Below are 18,770 nucleotides of genomic sequence, written 5' to 3'. Positions count from 1 at the left end.
TCAGCACCTGGCCCTTGTGCTATTCTTTAGCTGTCAGGAGAGGAGGGGCTGCGTGAGCCCTGGGTAGGTGAGAAGCATTCCCTCCAGCACCGGCCTTGCAGTTGAGCCCCCAGACAAGGGGTCCTTATTCATTCTTTAAATATTTAACGTGTGTCTGCTATATGCCAGATGAACTGGTGGTTCAGAGTTAATTGAGATATGGTCTCTGCCCTCGAGTAGTTTATAGACAGGCAAGCGCCCTCAGTAGGGAGTGCTGGGCAGTAAAAACAAGTACACAGAAGTTCAGGGATGGCACAAAAAAGGGCGTGATCTCATCTGCTTGGCAGGGTCAGTAAAGGCTTCAGAGCAGAGGTGTTGGAGCCTGAAAGGAATAGGAATTTTCCAGACATAAAAAGGGATGGCGTAGAAGGACATTTCAGACACAGGGACTAGCAAGAACAAAGGCACAGTTTATTCCAGAACCAAGTTGTTTTGCAGGCCTGGGGAGCAGGGTTTTGTGTTGGGTGTGGCACAAGGAGGCTGGCAGGGACAGATTGTAAGGGCTTTGTTTACCATAAGGAGGTGGCTGGACTTTCTGTTTAGACAACAGGAAGCCATTAGAAGATTGTAAGGAGACAGTAACATGACCAGATTTATGTTTCAGAAAGCCAGCTAAACTTTGCTTCTCCTGACTTCCAACTCCATATTCCTGTGGCCTGTGGCCTGCTGGCTGACCAGAGGCACCTAATCTCTGCTTGTCCAGAACCTTCGCTCCACACAGCCTTCTCTCCTGTATTCCTTACCCCAGTGGATGTCACCAGCAGCCACCACTTGCCTGAGTTAGAAACTGGCAGGGTCAACTCAGACAGCCTGTTCCCCTCATGCTCCCAAGTCCTGGACCCTGCCCCTCAATCTGCCCCACTCCTCTCACCCTCAGAGTGTACGCATTTCTCACTCTCTGTGGGGGACTGTTCCAGAATCCCAGATACCCAAATCACGGATGCTCAAGTCCCTTATGTAAAATGGTGTAGAATTTCCATATAACCTAGACACACTCTTCCATATACTTCTAGATTACTTGTAATACCCAATACAATGTAAATGTTACATAAATAGTTGTCATACTGTATTGTTTAGGAATAAGAAAAAAAGTCTGTACGTGTTCAACAAAGTTGCAACCTGCCCCCTTTTCCCCCCAAATATTTTTGATCTGCAGTTGGTTAAATTCCAGTTGGTTGAATCCACAGATGAAATGCATAGATGCGGGAGAGCTGGCCATTGTACTTTCTCTCTAGCTCAGGTTAGCAGGAGCCTCCTAAAAGGCCTTCCAGCCTCCAGCCCCTCCCACCTCCTAAGCCATCCCTGACTTGACTGTGGGCAGAATCTACCTAAAGGCAGGCCTGGCCCCCACTCCCCAGCGCCACATGCTTTTAGCCAGGAATCACACAGGAGACACCCATTGGCTGAATTTGCCCTGCAGACTTTGAGCTGTTTAGCACTCAAAGTGTTGGAAACATTTTTAAATTAGTGGCTAATGTTTTCAAGTTGGTATGTTTCATACAAACAGTTTGGGTGTTCTGGCTTCTTTTGGAGACACCAAGCCCATGTTCCCGCAAGGAGAGCAAGAGCTGGAGCTGAGCCAGCAGGCAGGAGCGCCTCCTTCCCAGCCCGCCCCCACGCAGAGGCCAAGTGTCAGCTGCTGATGGTCACTGACTTGCACTTTTGAGAGGGAAATATTTCCTATAACTAGGTCTTTATCAGAAATAGAGAAACAGAACACAGGTCAAAAGGACTGTGTATTCCGAGAATCGTGAGAACTCTCATTTCTGGAGTGAATGAAGGATTTCCTCTAGGCTTACCATGTAAAGTGTGTTGCAAAGTAAGAATACACCTAGGCCACTTCCCTGTCCCCTATAGGCACTGCTCTTACAACACTCCTCCCTACCACTTATCAAACTCCTAAATGGACCCCATCTCTTCAGCCTTCTCCCACTTTGCCCCCCAAGTTGGGAGCCATAGGCAGCTCCACATTCGCCCCCTGTCTGGAATGCTGTCTCCACCCCAAAGTCCATCCATTCTCTGCTCCACGGTCTCAAACTGAGGTCCCGGGACAGCATCACTGGGGTTAAATGGGCATCAGCTTCTTAGAAATTCCATTCTCTCCCTACCCCAGACCCTACTGAATCAGCATCTGCCTCCGACCGAGATGCGGGAGGGTGTGCGGGCACGGTCGGGTCCAGGAAGCACTGCTTCAGAGCGGGGCTCCGCATGGCATCTGCCGGGCTGTGCTCCTCCCATGCCCCACCCTGACCCCAAGTATATATAATAGAACCTCATTATATGCACATTTAAATGGATTTTTTGAATAAAAATCATGAGAGAAAACTCTTTTATTCCTAGTCCTTCCTCTTCCTAAAAATAAACCTTGTCCCTCATTGCCCAGGGAAAGGGAGGCCAGGCAGGGCCAAAAAGCCAAGAGAAACAAAAATTATTGTCGTGGGAGTCTCTAAAGACTCAGGGCCTGGCAATTTCAGAGATTTCAGAGGGTAATTATGACTGCACTTGAGTCTCCTCTTACACATGGCTTTCACCCCACTGCCCTGTACCCCGACCCACATGGTCACCGCTGGACGGTCTGCCCCCCATGTCAGGAAGTGCCTTGAAGCCAGGAGTAGGTATCCAGGCCTGTCACAGGCAAGGTGTTCAGAAAAGCTGCTGAACCATCGACACCTCCTCATGTCCTCTCTTTCTGAATTGTCTCTCATCACCTTCTGGCCTGGGTCCCCCACCCCCACTTGACCTTTAGGACTCCGTAGTGGAGTTGGCATTGTGTCCAGGGAACTTTCCCTGGACCCCAATGTGAAGATATGCCCCTCCTGTTCCTACAGCACTGGAGCACAGCTCATCACGGCATTCTCACATTCCCTTGAGGTCACTTGTGTCTGTCCCTCGCCTTGACTGTAAGCTCTCCAATGGCCAGGCTACGTTCCATTCACTTTTGGGTTCCAGACCAATTCTAAGTGAACGACAATTGCCTAACCGTGTTGGTGGAACGTAACTGCAGAGACTGGAGTTAGGAGAGTGTTTCCAAGTTTCTGGGGACAGACCTAAAATAACAAGAGCAGGAGTAGAGGGGGGGTGGTGGTGGAGGGGGGGGTGGAGGGGGGGTGGATGGTCACTGAACTTGCGAAAGAGGCAGGGTCAAGCGAAGGGCATTTTATTGTGGTATTTATTTTGTTACAGACTGTGAGAAATTGAAAAGATTTGCCCTTGTCCTCAGGGAGTTCATAATCTTGACTGGGGAGACAAACGCACATGAGAGCAGTATAACCGAATGCCCAAAGTGTGGTGAAAACAGTAAGTGCTACAGTCAGGAAAGAGACAGTGTGCAGTTAAAGAGAGATGGATTTGAATGGCCCCAAAGTATTAGTGTACCTGGTCAGCTCTGCCAGGTGGCCAGGGGGTCTGCAGAGGCCTGCCAGGAGCTGGGCGCAGAGGGCACAAGCTATTCTGGAAACTGTCGGGAATGACTATTCGGGAGCTTTCTGCAGCCTCAGAGACTCCTTTCTGCAGATGGCCTTGGGGCCCCCTGGGGTACAGTGATTGTCGCCCTGCTGTGGCTGACACACTACTAGGCCTCCAGGGTCTGGGCTGGTCAGGGGGGTTCTGAGGGTCGTCTTAGGTTGGCCCTGGGAGTTTCTGAGCCAATTTAGGGATTTTGTTCTGTTTAAAGTGTGTGAGTTTCAAGGGCGGATTATTGAAGAAAAGTGGAGGCAAAGGTCCTAGTCCAAACTTGTCCTCCAGTTTTTCACTGAAATCATTTGAGATTCAAGGGGCCTTCCAGACTGAGAGCAGCCATCCTGAGAGTCCAGAGGACTGGACCTGCTGATGGTTCAGGCCCACTGCACACATTCCAGAGGTTCTTCACTAGGAGGGCACCTTAGCTTCTCCTGCAGAGGCTTTTCAGTAGGCTAGAGTGGAGTCCAAGCATGTGTGTACAATATACATACTTATATATTACATGTAATATACATGATATATAAAGTTCTTATATAAAAATGTATGTACATTATACATACACATATTGACATATATTTTTTAATACCCCAGGTGATTCTGGTGCACAGCCAGGTATGAGAACCACAGCCCTCATCTGATACATGTGCTTAGTTGGGATTTCCTGGTCTGTGTTGCCACGGCATAGACTGGGATGTTGGGATGTTTTGCCACCTTCCTGGGAGAGAAAGTGTTAGCTCTCTTCCTCCTTGGTACACAGGAAAAACCTCCCGTTCCCCTAGAGCTTAGAATATAACTAAAGACCTTGCTATCTGGGCTCCAAGAGTCACCAAGAACTACACAGCTACTTGAAAAGATGCCCAAGTCTTCTAAACTTGGCCACAAACTCCTAGTTTTATCAGCGTCTGACGATGGGAAGGCATTTTCTGTACTTTTGATCAGTCTGATTCTAAGGTCCCCAAAGTGGCAACAATGCCTGTAAGAAGAAAGTTGGAAAACATAGCTCCTTTCAGGGAGCAGCAATCAATCATGTTGTCACCCCCTAGGGGCTTCTGGGGCAGAGAGGCAGCTGATACTAGGAACAGAGCCTAAGTCTCCCTCAGGACTGGCTCAGGTCCTCCCAGGTGGTGCTTCTCTCTGTCTGGCTGAGGTCCATCTGCCTCGGGAGCACTCACCCAGGGCACCCAGGGGTCTCTGCAAGGAGTCCCTGCCACACTTGCTAGAGCTGCATGAAGCACCAGCTCCTCATTTCCTTATCCCTCATTATGCTGTGAAAGGCAGGATGCCCTTTTAATTTTCCTCTCCTAAATTTGGCTGTGTAAATAGAACTAAACATGGCCAGCAGGTGGCACCCAGGCCCTGAGAAAAGGTTCCTTTAAATGTTTTTTTCCTCAGCCTCAAATTCCCCTTTTCTGATCTCAATTTAGAAAAGGGAGAGTGCCTAACTTTGATCTAGTCCCCAAATAGGAAGCCAGGTTCAGTCAAAAGCTGGTGATGTGAGGGAAGGGGGTACGTAGATAGCCTACTGCTGGCCCAGATGTCCCCTAAAAGCTTGGCTGGCCGGAGTAGCCTAGAGCATTGAGTCTGCTCTAAGATTCTGGACTGAACTAAACCTGCCTTCGTATCCCCCAAAGCCACAAGTTGAACTCAACTGGTCTAACTTCTGATGGCCTTTTGAATTGGGGGTTGACTTGGGCCTGGACTCGAACAAGACCAGCTGCCGGGGGCAGAGGTATAGAAAGCATTTGCCTGAGCAATCGGCACCAACTGGATCAGCTGTTTCCAATTACAGCAAAGATACAGGCTGAGGAGTTGCTTAGTGATGATACACCTGTTTCCAAGAGTGCCTTTGCCTCACCTGAGAGAATGGTAGGTCACCACCCCGAGAGGGAGACTCTGTCCCAAGAAATGTAATCACAGGGTCTCCCAAGCCTGTCCCCTTGTTTCTAGTATCATCTTTGGCACATGGTGACTGTCAGGAGAAATAGCCCCTGATTGGGTTATGGCATGCCACCATCCAGGGTGGCTGGAAACCCCACTTGAAGACCAGCCAGAGACTTGTCCTTGGGATAACTAGGCCTGCTCTGCAGGCCCTTGACTCCTGCTACCAGGTCTGGAGTCAAGGGAAAGAAAAGCTGAGGGTTAGTCTGGTGACTTTGCCAAACCACTTCCTACGCTAGGACCATAAGGTTTGTGGTACCTCCACTGGCAATGGGGAAGGCAGGTGCAGCTTTCATTGGGAGAGGGGAAGCTTCTGGTCATTCTGCACACTGAAGCCTTGAAAAAGGTCATCAAGACCAAACATCACTATCCTCAGTTCCTTCCCAGACACGTAGGACAGCACTTAGCTCTAGGCACTTATATTCTTAAATCATAAAGATGACCAATTAAGTCTGCATAACTCTGAAATGTCAGATTTTCATAATTAATAACCTTATCAACAGTCTAAATTTAATTTTGGCTTTTTGTTTTTAAATCTTCAGTGGCAATCTATTTTCTACAAATATGTTTTGAAGATAATTCAAGGGCTCCCAGTCGTCTCTAATTCTCTAGGGCTCTTTTTACCCCAACTTCAGTCCAGTTCTGGCTGGTCCCTGGAAGAGTCCCCTGCAGTTCCCAGGCCTCCACCCTCTGCCCAGCATAGCTATAAAAGACACACCCAGGTCTTCCAGTCCTGCATGCCTACAGGCTGGCATGCCTCCAGCAAGCTGCAAAAAGGCAGTACTTTAAGAATACTGGATCTCCAGTCAGAACACTTGAGTTCAAATCCTGGCTCTACTATGTCCTAACTATTTGATTTTAGGTCTCAGTTTCCTCATCTATAAAATAGGGAGAGTGACAGTTCCCAGTTCATAGCACTGTGATGAGGATTAAGTGAGCCATGTATACAAAGCACTGAGCACATAGCCTGGCATACAATCAATATTCTGTAAGTGTTATCAATATCACCGGGGCAGACAATGAGAATCCGAGCACACTTGAGAAGCAGGCGCCTGACACACAGCCAGACTCTGGTCTCTAAGATCATGGACGGCCAGTTCAGAAAGGAGACAGACCATAGAAATGTGCTTTTCTCTACCCCTTCGGCCTAGAGACAGCCATCTGGACTTCCTGAGCTGGGCTCTGACCACGATCCCCCCACCCCCCCAACTCCAGATTTCCCATAGACTCTGCATTGTAGATGCCATCCTACCGGCCAGGAAAACTGGAACAGACGCTGTGGGATCAGAAGAGAGAGAACTCTGTGGAGCCTGCCAAAATGTTTCCTGCTCCTGACGTGGGGCTATGCCCATTGTCACTGGGCTACCCCTTTCTGCCCAGGCCCGGGGGGCTGAAGTCACCTGTTTGGAAAATCTGCAAAATTGCTACCCTTGCCCCTGTGGGTCACACATCCAGGTTATTCTAAGGTTGCATGGAGGCAATATGTGCAGCAGGGATGAAGGGTTCTGAGGGGCTGCGGGAGCCCTGCCGGCGGGTCACAAAGCCCTGGCAGATCCAGCCAATCATCTTCTTCCCATGGACAGGCAAGGACCTGACTCATAGAGAGGCTCAGCCTCTCAAAGCTGGACTAGCCAAAGGTACAGATGGGGCAAGTGGAGTAGTTCCAGGGCTGGCCGGGGCACCAGCTGCGCCCACTACAGCAGACCCAGGACAGGGATCTGGACGGTTGTAGGTTCAGGTGAGCTTCTCCAAGATTCTGTTCTCATAATACTTTTAAGTCACATAGCTATCCCCTAATATCCTGAGTCCTGCAGAGGTCATAGCCACTGGGGTCCTGGACATGTCCTGCTGAACAATGATCTCAATTATTTATTTATTTTAGACAGAGTCTCACTCTGTTGCCCAGACTAGAGTGCTGTGGCGTCAGCCTAGCTCACAGCAACTTCAAACTCCTGGGCTCAAGCGAGCCTCCTGCCTCAGCCTTCCAAGTAGCTGGGATGACAGGCATGCACCACCATGCCTGGCTAATTTTTTCTATATATTTTTAGTTGTCCAGCTAATTTCTTTCTACTTTTACTAGAGACAGAGTCTTGCTCTTGCTCAGACTTGTCTCAAACTCCTGAGCTCAAATGATCCTCCTGCCTCAGCCTCCTGGAGTGCTAGGATTATAGGCGTGAGCCACTGCGCCCGGCCAATGATCTCAATTCTTATAGAATTTTTCCCAGGCTGGTTGGGATGATGCTGCCAGGGGAAGGAGTCCTCTGGGGGAGCTCTGGCTAAGTTGCTGTATCTGATCATAACTTCAAGGGTTAATGGAAACCCAGGAGTATAGTAAACAGAACTCCTTCTCATTGCTAAAATTAATCCATGTTAGTAGGGGCTATCTAGGTAGGCAGATGGAAAGACAACCCTTTCTTCATCAAGGCTCTTCACTGGAGATCTTCAAGTTTCTCAAACACCTACTTTTTAAGTCAACAAATGTCCATGGAACCACCCATCAACCAGAGGCTCCCAGCACCAGTCTCTTGGAGGCAGTGTGTTGGAGACAGGTTTGATGGCAGAAGGTGTGGCTTGGTTACAGGCTTTGCCACTCACTGCCTGTGAGATGTTGGGCAAGTAGGTGAAGGCACCCAAGCCTGAGTTTTTATGTGTGAAGAATCAAAATGATGGTATTATTGAACATGGAGTTTTGTGAGATAGTAAGAGATATTGCCTATGGGAACCAAAGGTTCATCATTACCCTGCCTTGGGGGCTGAGCAACCTTTACCGACAGAATCTTCAACATATCAGACTCAAGTTCTTTCTAGCACCCTGAACCAACTCCCCACAGACCCACTGGTCAGGGTGAGAGAGCAGAGACAGACTTGGCTCTCTGTTCTCTGGGGCCTCAGGTAGAAAGAACGGTGCTTTTGGAGCTATGCTACCCCTTTCTCTCTTCAGTTAGTACTGGCTTGGAGCTTGGTACACACACAACAGTTGCCCAATCCCTATTTATGGAATGAATGAATGGACGGGAGAGGTTAAACTAGGGTGTGAGGGGTTCAGATGGCAGGTGGGCTCCGTCAGGGTGGCTTTCTGGTCTCCTTTCTTGTTTGTTGACGCTGAGGAGGTGTGGTTGGCTACGGGAGGAGAAGGGTGCAGAGTGGAATGCTAGCTGCACTCTGGCTGCACACAGCCAGATGCTGCACGAAGCCTTGGGACTCTCAGTGAGAAATTTAAACATCTTCCTCTGATACACATATTCCTTATAACAGGGTTTTAGGATGGTTCTGAGAGTAGATCTGGTGGCCTGCACTGGGTGGTGGGTTGCAGGCCCATCTGCAGCTAGCCTGAGGACAGAGAAGGAAGGGAGCTGCAGCCAATGTGATGTGTTGGGAAGAGAACATTCATGTTTCCAGCAGCCTGGTGGGGCTGATGTCTCCTTAACGGCAAGGTTGGAGCTGCACCCCGGCCATCTGAACCCAAATCCCCTGCTCTTGCCACACCACCACTGTGGGGCAGGAAGAGCAATTCCATTTTGCACCCTGTTCTAGAACTGGGTGGCTCACCTAATTTAGCCCCATGAGAATTAGGAGGGAAAGGAAATTTCAGAGGTTTTCTTTATGTTTCTCTTTCCAAGCTACTGCAACATTGCCTCAATCTCAATCAGCAAGTGTTTACTGACTACTGACACAATGTGCTAAACACCCCGTGAGTCACTGTGAGGACGCGGGATCATTTTAATGCACGAGTCTTGTCTTTAAGGATCCTTTGGTTGAAGAGATAAAGAGTGATTCATAAATAACAAAGAACCCCACAAAGAGGCTACATGAAGTGCTGAGCAGAGAAAGTGCATTTGGCTTTTATGTGCTCCAGGCACATGTAATGAATGAGTGGGGGCTCAGCAGTTAGAGGGGTTCTGGAGGAAGGTGGCACCTAATCTGGGCCTTTACAGATGACAGGATGTCAGACAGCAGTGACTAGAAAATGGGAAATTCAGGATATGGGAAACATGTTTATTATAACTTTTATTTTTAAAAATGAGCATAAGAACAATGACTCAGTCTTGGAAGAATGTTAAGGGATGCGATGAAAGGAGAAGAGGTAGGACAGGGAGCCAAGGGAGTGGCCGGTTTCAAAGAGGAGGTCATCTGCTTGTTGAATGAAGCTACCAGACCTAAGGTGGGGTCATTAAGTTGTGCAATAAGAAATGGTGACACTCTGAGTCATTTTGTTGGAGTGTGGGCACAAAATCTACACCTGCAGACAGTTACAGAGTGCCAGATCATCCGTCCATGAGGATGCTGGAACGTCAAGCCTTTCAGGTAGACTAGTGAGCGACTATCTGTAGGGCAGAGAACATCTTGATTCTTTCAGTTAAATTCTGAAGCGAAACAGAGATTAACATTAGGCTTGTGCTCTTTTATCTTGACATCCCACCCATCTTCCTTCAGACTCCATGTCCTACCGTTAAGTCCTAGATCTTATCTGTCTAAGCATGCTCACGAGTGCACCCTCGTGATCTTTCTCCAGCTACTCACAACACTTGTGTTATGAATGAAAAATGGGAAAAAATGTTAATATAATAAAATATTAACTAAGTTGAATGTTTTATTTTTTTAATATTTGGAAAATGATGTCTTGAGTATTGATTTACTATTTTAACTGTGGTTAATCAGAACCCTTTTTGATCTTTAGTTTTGTGGGAAATTACTGTATCAAGTCAGGGAAGAATAGACAAAATTGATTCCTAAGGACTTTTCAGAGCCTCAGATCACTCGCTCTCTCATCGGCATTTATGGAGCATGTGCCAGGCATGGGGTCTATAGGAAGGAATGGGACCCAATGTGGGCCCTCCAGGAATTCATGGACTTAGGTGGGAGGTGGACAAGTGAACAAAATAATCAAAGTGCAACACATTTCACTCCAACTCCAGATACAGGAAGAGCTTGCCATTGGAGCAACTCTGCTTTGTAGGCCAGGGATAACTTCTTAGAGGAAGCAGAGTTTGACTTGGGCCTCGAAGGAGAAAATAATAGTCAAGAGGAAAGGGGAATATATCGGGGTGGGGGTGGGGAAAGGATTGCCAATAGTTTATCCCAGAATGCATGCTGGGGCAGATGAGACATGTTTAAAAAGGCAGCCACCTCATCAGGAGTGCTGTACATCATGGTTAAGGAGTTATTTTATCCTGAAGGGAAACTCACCAAAGGATTTTTTCCCATGTATACAATATATTTGTAACAATACAAAATATTGGTAATAATATATAATTAAAATAATTTCCAAATCAAAATTATAACAAATGAAATTATAGCATTTAGAAACTACATTTAATTTATAAATCTTCAGAGGCTTTATTTTATGTTATCCTTTCCTGTAGAATTTGAAGAGATTCCCAAGAGGTGCTGCAGAAATCAGCACCCCTCCAATTTTTTTGTAAACTTTTAGTTTTGAAATAATTTTATACTCACAGTTGCAAAACAAAACAAAGAATTCCCATGTATCCTCATCCAGCTTCCTCCAATAACATCTTACATAACAATTATTAAAACCAGAAAATTCATACTGGTACATTTTTAACTAAATTACAGACCTTATTTGAATTAATCAGTTTTTACATGCACATTTTTTTTTTTGGTATACAGCCTATGAAATTTTATCACATGTATGGATTCACGTAGTCACCACTCTACCAGAAAACAGAACTGTTCTCCAACCTTGAAGAAACGTTCTCACGCTACCCCTTCATAGCTGTGCGCTTTCCTTGCAACTCGAACCCCTGCCAACCACAGATCTGTTTTCCATCACTCTATAATTTTTGTCATTTTGTGAATGTTATATAAATAGGATCATACAGTAGCCTTTTGAGACTGGCTTTTTTTTTTTTTTTTTCTTCTCAGCATAATGCCTTTGACTTTCATCCAAACTGTTGTGTGGATAAACAGTTCTTTTTATTGTTGAGTAGTATTCCAAACAATGGTACATGCATGGATGTACCACAGTTTCTCCACTCATCCACTGAAGGACATCTGGGTTGTTTCCAAGTTTGGGTGATTACAAATAAACCCTGAGAACTCTCCTCAGTCTTCCCTTGCTTTGTCTAGAGAGCCTGGCTCTTGGAACTGCAAATCTGGTTGGGGTTTATAGTTGGAAGGCCCAGGCATTAGGTTAAGGGGGGGAGTTAAACATGAGATATACAAGCAACTTTTTGGGCTCACTGTTCTCAGATTTATGGCTTTGTCTCAGTCTAAACCTAAGGCTGTACCCCTGCCTCAGAAGACTCCTGCATCTTACATGCATTTACACTATCACCCAAATCTGTGGCCTTATCTTTCTAGAAAGCATAATTTCACCAAGGATAATTTGGAATTTTACTGCCCAGTTGGAGGAATCTTTGAAATAAGCAAAATTGTTGGAGAGGCACTTTAGAACAAAAAGGGAACAAAGTTTCAAACATACAGTTGTTTGCAGGATTATTGGGGCTAAATCCATAAAGGTCCAGAATGACTCATCTAAATTTCTACCCAAACTTGCCCAATAGTCTCTAATCCAGAGCTAAATAATGATTAAAATAAATAGTAAGAATCTGATAGAAAAAGGATTCATCATATTTTAAACAAGTTCTTGTAACATCTCTACCTTCCCAGTCAAAAAACCCAATGGGAGGGATATAGATTTGCTCAGGACCTTGGGGTCATCTAAATAGAATAGTCATTCCCCTCCACCCCGCCCCTGCCCCTGAACCAAACACTCTTTTATCTCCAGTGCCTTCTAAGGCTGCATATTTTACAGCTGTAGATATATAGTCTGCATTCCTTTAGATCAAAATAGTCAATATTTACCTTCTCCTAAGAAAATCAGTATACCTGGATTGTTATGCCCCAAAGATTTACTAAGGCCCTTCCTATTTTTCACAAGTCCTCGACCATAACCTCAAGGGCCTTAAATTTCCCTGTTATTTTATTCATATTTGATACGTGGATGACCTTTTGTAATGTTCTAAAGATGAGGTAAGCTCTAAGACTGATTCTAGCTATCTACTGTTTTCTTTCAGAAAGAATATAAGGTTTCCAGAGAGAAGTTCCAGTTATGTCAAAATTCATTATACAGAACATAATTTACCCCAGCGAGGTAAATCTTTTACTTCTGACAAACAATAGCCCATTCAAAACTTTCCCAATTACTCCTAAGAAGACACTTATAGCTAATGCAGATAGTAGATTTCCAACTTTTCTGATATCATTACACTAATAACTTAGCCAAACTTCTTCCTTGGGAATCTAAACATGAAGAGGCCTTTTGTAAATTGAATCAGCCCTTCAATAATCTGCCACTCTGGGCTTACCAAATTAACATATACCTTTCTACCTATTTGTACATGTGAGATATAGATAAACCTTTGTGTTATGACTGTACTTCATGGTGAAGGAAACCAGAATGTGTCACCCTGAAATATGCCTCTTTGCCATAAAAATTATTTTTGAGCTACAGGCAATTAAGAAGCAGCAAACAGAGGAAGAGCTCTCTCTCTATCCTCCTGCATTTCTGACTCAAGACAGGACACATTAATAAATTCTCCTTTACTGGAGATGGCTCTTATCAGCCCAGAGATGGCACCACAGGAATCTACAAACAAACCTTACTCCATTAGCTTCTTCCCATGTATTTACCTTCCCACAGTTTCCCACCTTTGGAAGCCTAAAATTGCTTTCTTTTGTCCTGTCATTTCTCTACAAATTATTGTTCATTGTCAAGACAGAGTTTGAAACCACTGCCTTGAGTTACCTTTCATTGAGGTTTTCCCTGCATGATGTGTGCTGCATGTGTTAATACACTTGCTTGTTTTTCTCTTGCTAATCTGTCTTTAGTTACAGGGGTCTAATACTACCATGAATTTAGGAGGGTTGAGAAGAAATTGTTTCCTTCCCGATGATGTGAATCATCAGACATCAATAGACTACTACGTCTCTCCTAACCTAGTGGCAAAGCCTACTCACCTTGCCTAACAGCCACAGCAGCTAAGCTAGCAGAGGCTTCCACACACTTAGTTTTAGGGTCTCCCTTAAATATGATGATCCTTCATGCTGTACAAAATTTGTTGCTCACTGCAAATACACAACATTTCTCAGCAAGTAGGCTTAGCGACAATGAATCCTGTTACTTTCTCCCTCATGTACCTCTGTTCCTTGTAGTAATACTTTGAATCCTGCCACCCTTCCTTTAGATGTTATGTTCTCAATGAGACCACTTGGCCCACTGGTTTCAGCTCTAGGAAAAAGAGATTGTTAGATAATTTAATTCAAGGGGGAGAAAAATTGGACCTTAATTTAGGAACCCAAACCCTAACCATTCCAGGGAAATTCAGAACTGCTTTATTTTCTCCTCACACTTTTTTAGTTCATGTTCCACAAAAGGTCTAGAAAGTAGGGAGAATCCTACTAAATGTGGAACTGACGGGATTTGCTGCAGAACACTATGGGAAGTGAGAGAGGTCAAAAATGACCTCAAGGTTTCTTGCCCAAGCCACTGGGAGGATGGAGAAGACTGCAGGAGGAGCAGGTCTGAGCATAGCATGAAGACCAGGCACTCATTCAATATTATACTGTGCACACTGCAAAAAATAGTTAAGGATAGTTAAGGATATTAGGAAACATTGTATTTAATGGGGCATAACATTCCATCCTATTATTAAATAATTCTCCACTTGTTGGACATTTTTTTTTTGGCTAGTCAAGTGAAGCAGTGGGAGTGGAGAAGGAAAGTTCAACATTTTTGATATTTAAATAGTTCTGGAATGAATATCTTTGAACATTCAACTTTTGTCTAAATATATGACTACTTCCTTGGTAAGAGAATTACTGGGTTAAAGAGCATGACATATTTTTTAAGGTCTAACAGCTTTCCAAAAAAGCTGTACCTTTTAATTTTTTCCCCAGAAGTTTATGAATGCTCATTCCAATATACTCAACAATGTTAAGTGTTATTATTTTTAAAAATGTGGGGATTTAATAAAATGTCTAGAATAAACACCTGATGATGAAGTCTCACCACTCATACCTTCTACTGAAGGTCTAGCATCTTGGGATAAATATGTACTGACCCTAAACATATCTATGGCATTTACTTTTTTTTTTTTTTACTAAATACTTGATATTCCATGTAATTTGTTCTAAGTATGAGATATTAGAAATGCCCTTATTATGAAAGTTCCAAAGATTCACCTAAAGTAAATATTAAAAGAAAACAAAATATCCTTGGTGCCTGTCTCCTTTAAGCTCTAAAATAAAATAAAATAAATAAATAAAAAGAAAAAAAAAAGAAAGAAAACAAAATAGTGTTGCCATACTCCAGCTATACTGAAATGTATTTTGAGATGGAAAAAGTAGAAGTTCAGTAACAATGGGGAAAATGCACATTACCAGAGAACTAAAACAAAACTAGACATTATCCAAGCTACTCCCCTCCCACATTTTTGCCTAGAAAATGGGAGTGAGGGAAAAAGGGTTAAGAAATGGAAAATGACTTAGGATTTCCCAAGATTCTGCTGAAAGTAGGGGAAATAGAGAATTCAGAAAGCAAACTTTTATTGCACTATCAAAATAGGCAGCCTTATGGTACATTTCCTAAGAAATACACTGGCACACTGAGCCATGTGGATGGGCAGCCTGGTGCATGAAAAAGGTGGTGACAAAGACTCCAAAGCACCTGACTCCAGCTCTGCATCTCATGATCTTCTGGGCACTGGGCAAAGGTGGAATGAATTTCTCACACTGAGTTTCTTATTGCAAAATTGAAATGCCTTTTGGGCATCACTGTGTGCATAGCTCACGTGTACCGACACTCTCGACAGACAGACAACTCATGGAAGAAGAAGTATAAATGGCCAACAAGCACATGAAACATGTTCAACTTTACTAATAATTTAAAAATACCTGTGCTGCCAGACTGTTGTGAAGGTTAAAGCTAACCCGAGTGGAGCATCCACACAGAACCTAACATTAGTCAATTCAGGTTAGTGATGGTTATAGGTCAGAGGTTGTCGATGCAATTCTGACAGTCAGGGGATTTTTAAAAGTCTTTGACATAGGGCCAGTAACAATGAAATCAGGTGGGAGAAGGAAATTGGGGACAGTGATGTTGTTAAATTAAGTTGTTAAATTAAGTTGTGTGTGGGACTGATTTTGTGGGTATCATATAAAGGCAGCATTCTCTAGAGGGGAAAGTGAGGATTTGGGGAGAAGCCGTGAGCTGGAAGTTTGACAGTAGTGACTGGACAGGGTACCACGATTGTGGCTTTAGCAGGACTGACAACAAGTGCTTCATCAATTTTAATTTCTCTTCCTTTCTCTTCCCTAGTGCTGGTGATAACCAACAAAGAAGCATAAAACCAAATCATATAAGGAAAGTTCACAGACAGCTGAGTTTCCTTAAGATAGTGCTTCTTACACTTTGGGTGTCACCTCTCAGGAGGTCAGGGTAAGGTCCTGAAGGGAGCACAGACAGAATCCATATCATTTTCCTCCTGGAAGCAGAATTCTGGAATTATCTTTTTCTTATTTTATTTAGATGGGTGGTGCTTTTGGCCTATGTTCCTGCACTCAGCCCAAGTCTTGCTTGGATTTGGCATTCACTCACTTGTTCACGTGTGACTATAAGCCTACACGCAGAACACCTAAGCACAACTACGTGCAGAGAGACCAGACGGCTGCAGTGCAGGGGGTCCTTCTCTCACCCATGGATGAATCCTCATTGGATGAGAAGGGCCACACACAGTGGCTAACTGCTCACACCTGGGGATCCCTTACTCTTTTGATCACCTCCCCAGGAAGTGGTGGCATGTAATAAAAGCAGCTTAGTGCAATTAAAATGTTCCCAGAATCTACAGATATTGTCTTCTCAGCCTTCTCTCTGATACAGATTATGAAGGACACATGTAAGTCTGTTGTACCTGAGGTAGATGAGGTAAGAGTCCTGTGTGAGGATGTGGGGAGTGCTGTTTTAAGAGGCCAGGTGCATCTCAATCTAAAATAAGCCAGGATGGCCTTGAATTAGGACTGAGATGGGACAAATGATGACTTCACAGTGGCCGAAAAGACTTTCCAAGTAAGAATAGAAGAGTGTGGTGCATGCTCACAAGAAACACCACAAGTCCTCTGCAATGCACCTGGGGACAAGGACCCACACCAGCCTGCATGGGTGTGCAGGACAGCCTGCAGACCCTCACCCCCGGGCAACAACGGAGAAGGGTGAGGCCTGGCTACGGCTCCCAGGGTCCCTGCTCTGGGTTCCACGACACCTGTGGGCAGTTTTGAGTCTGGTCAGGACTAATACAAAGTTAAATCCACAGTAATGGTAGCAGGATAATAGCTCAATGACAAAACAAACAAAAAACTTGTAAAGAGTGCAGGAAAATGGGCTCTTTTAAACATGACTGGTGTGTGTATAATTCAGTACAGTCTTTTTGAAGGTCAATTTGGTTAAAAAAAAGATATTACAAGCCTTTACATTTTAGATACTCTTTGTCCATAATTCTACTTCTAGGAATTTTGTACTAAATCAATTATTATGAGTATGTACAAAACTTTAGATATAAGAATATTTATAATCACAAAAAAATGGAAACAACTGAAATGTCCAGCAATGAACTGTTAAATAAATCATGGTACATCTATACTATGGAACTGCTTTAAAAGCAGATATTCTAGCATATGTAATGACTTTTTGGCACCGTCGTCTGGCTGACTCAGCACCCATTCCCACACCCTTCTTCACTGCCTGTCTCTAAAATACTTGCTTTCCCAGCTTTCTTTAGAGTTAAGAGCCACCTTGAGACCATGAGGGAACATAACAGCCTAAGGGAGCTGGACCATCCTTGATGACATCGTTGAGCGGTTCTACTAGCCTGGACCTCCTACTTCCAGACTGTCATGTGAGCAAAATACCCCATTGTTTGTTCAAGCCACTGTTAATAGGTTTGGCTATTACCCTGATTAAAAACACAATCCCAGCTGATAAAGACATGGAAAGACGTTTACAGTATATTAAGTGTAGGGGAGGAATACAGTCATGAGCTGCGTAACATGTCAACGGATTGCATATACTATGGTGGTCCCATAAGATTATAATACTGTATTTTTACTGTACCCTTTCTATGTTTAGATATGTTTAGATACACAAATGCTTATCATGTGTTACAACTGTCTACAGTATTCTGTATAGTTGCGTGCTGTACAGGTTAGTAACCTAGGAGCAACAGGCTGTACCACATAGCTTAGGTATGCAGTAGGCTATGCCATCTAGGTTTAAGTTCACTCTATGATGTTCACACAATGATGCAATCACGTAACAATGAATTTCTCAGAATGTAACCCCATCATTAAGCGATATATGTCTGTAATATAATGTGAAGGCATAGAAAAATATGTGAGGGTACATTCTAAAATTATAATTGTAGTTCTGTCTGATGGTAAGGGTCATAGGGGATTTTCATTTTCTTTCTTGGGTTTATCTGGATTTTCTAAATTTTCTACAATTAACATATATTATTTTTGTAATGAGAAAAAATTATACATGTACATATATGTGTATATATATTATATATATATATTTTATATATGTGTGTGTGTGTGTGTGTGTCTGTGTGTATTTTTTTTTTTTTTTTGAGACAGAGTCTCGCTTTGTTGCCCAGGCTAGAGTGAGTGCCGTGGCGTCAGCCTAGCTCACAGCAACCTCAAACTCCTGGGCTCGAGAGATCCTTCTGCCTCAGCCTCCCGAGTAGCTGGGACTACAGGCATATGCCACCATGCCCGGCTAATTTTTTATATACATATTAGTTGGCCAATTAATTTCTTTCTATTTATAGTAGAGACGGGGTCTCGCTCTTGCTCAGGCTGGTTTTGAACTCCTGACCTTGAGCAATCCGCCCGCCTCGGCCTCCCAGAGAGCTAGGATTACAGGCGTGAGCCACCGCGCCCGGCCTCTGTGTGTATTTTTTTGCTCTGTTGCCCAGGCTGGAGTGTAGTGGTACAATCATCGCTCACTGCAAACTCAAACTCCTGGGCTCAAGTGATCCTCCCGCCTCAGTCTCCCAAATAGCTGGGACTACAGGCACATGCCACACGCCTGGCTAATTTTTCTTCATGTATTTTTAGAGACAATGTCTCACTGTCTTGCCCAGGCTGGTCTTAAACTCTTGGCCTCCAGTAATCCTCCTGCCTCTCAGCCTCCCAAAGTGCTGGGATTATAGGTGCAGGTCACTGCACTCAACAAAAATATATTTAAAAAAAATTAAACAGGGTAGAGAAGTAATGATAGAAAGTTTGTGGTTAGGCAGTGAGAAGTCCTTGACAAC

The 18,770-nt window shown here is 44.2% G+C and overlaps 1 protein-coding gene and 1 long non-coding RNA gene across 8 annotated transcripts in view; one reads left to right on the top strand and one right to left on the bottom strand.

The window, feature by feature from the left end:
* The window catches only part of LOC105884385 (uncharacterized), a 174,527-nt gene that overhangs the window by 103,690 nt on the left and 52,067 nt on the right, over positions 1-18,770 (top strand). For 2 of the 3 annotated variants that reach the window (XR_001160199.3, XR_001160198.3), the window contains exons 2-3: positions 7,049-7,174; positions 17,222-17,348. This is a non-coding gene — a long non-coding RNA (uncharacterized LOC105884385). Of the gene's footprint in view, positions 1-7,048; positions 7,175-12,473; positions 12,551-15,775; positions 15,896-17,221; positions 17,349-18,770 lie in introns of all 3 variants that reach the window. The other variant, XR_012918539.1, reaches the window with a different exon arrangement.
* MAPRE3 (microtubule associated protein RP/EB family member 3) overlaps positions 1-18,770 on the bottom strand; it is a 52,328-nt gene that overhangs the window by 5,078 nt on the left and 28,480 nt on the right. Inside the window, exon 1 of one of the 5 annotated variants that reach the window (XM_012788198.3) lies at positions 6,689-6,988. The exons of 3 other annotated variants lie outside the window; for them this stretch is intronic. The gene's annotated coding sequence lies outside the window, so the exon portion shown is untranslated. Of the gene's footprint in view, positions 1-6,688; positions 6,989-18,770 lie in introns of those variants that run through there. One more of the 5 variants, XM_012788200.3, reaches the window with a different exon arrangement.

The sequence above is a fragment of the Microcebus murinus genome, chromosome 3, assembly GCF_040939455.1.
Source record: "Microcebus murinus isolate Inina chromosome 3, M.murinus_Inina_mat1.0, whole genome shotgun sequence".
Lineage (NCBI taxonomy): Eukaryota > Metazoa > Chordata > Mammalia > Primates > Cheirogaleidae > Microcebus > Microcebus murinus.
The sequence above is the reverse complement of the archived record's forward strand: the minus strand, read 5'-3'. Positions and strand labels throughout refer to the sequence as shown.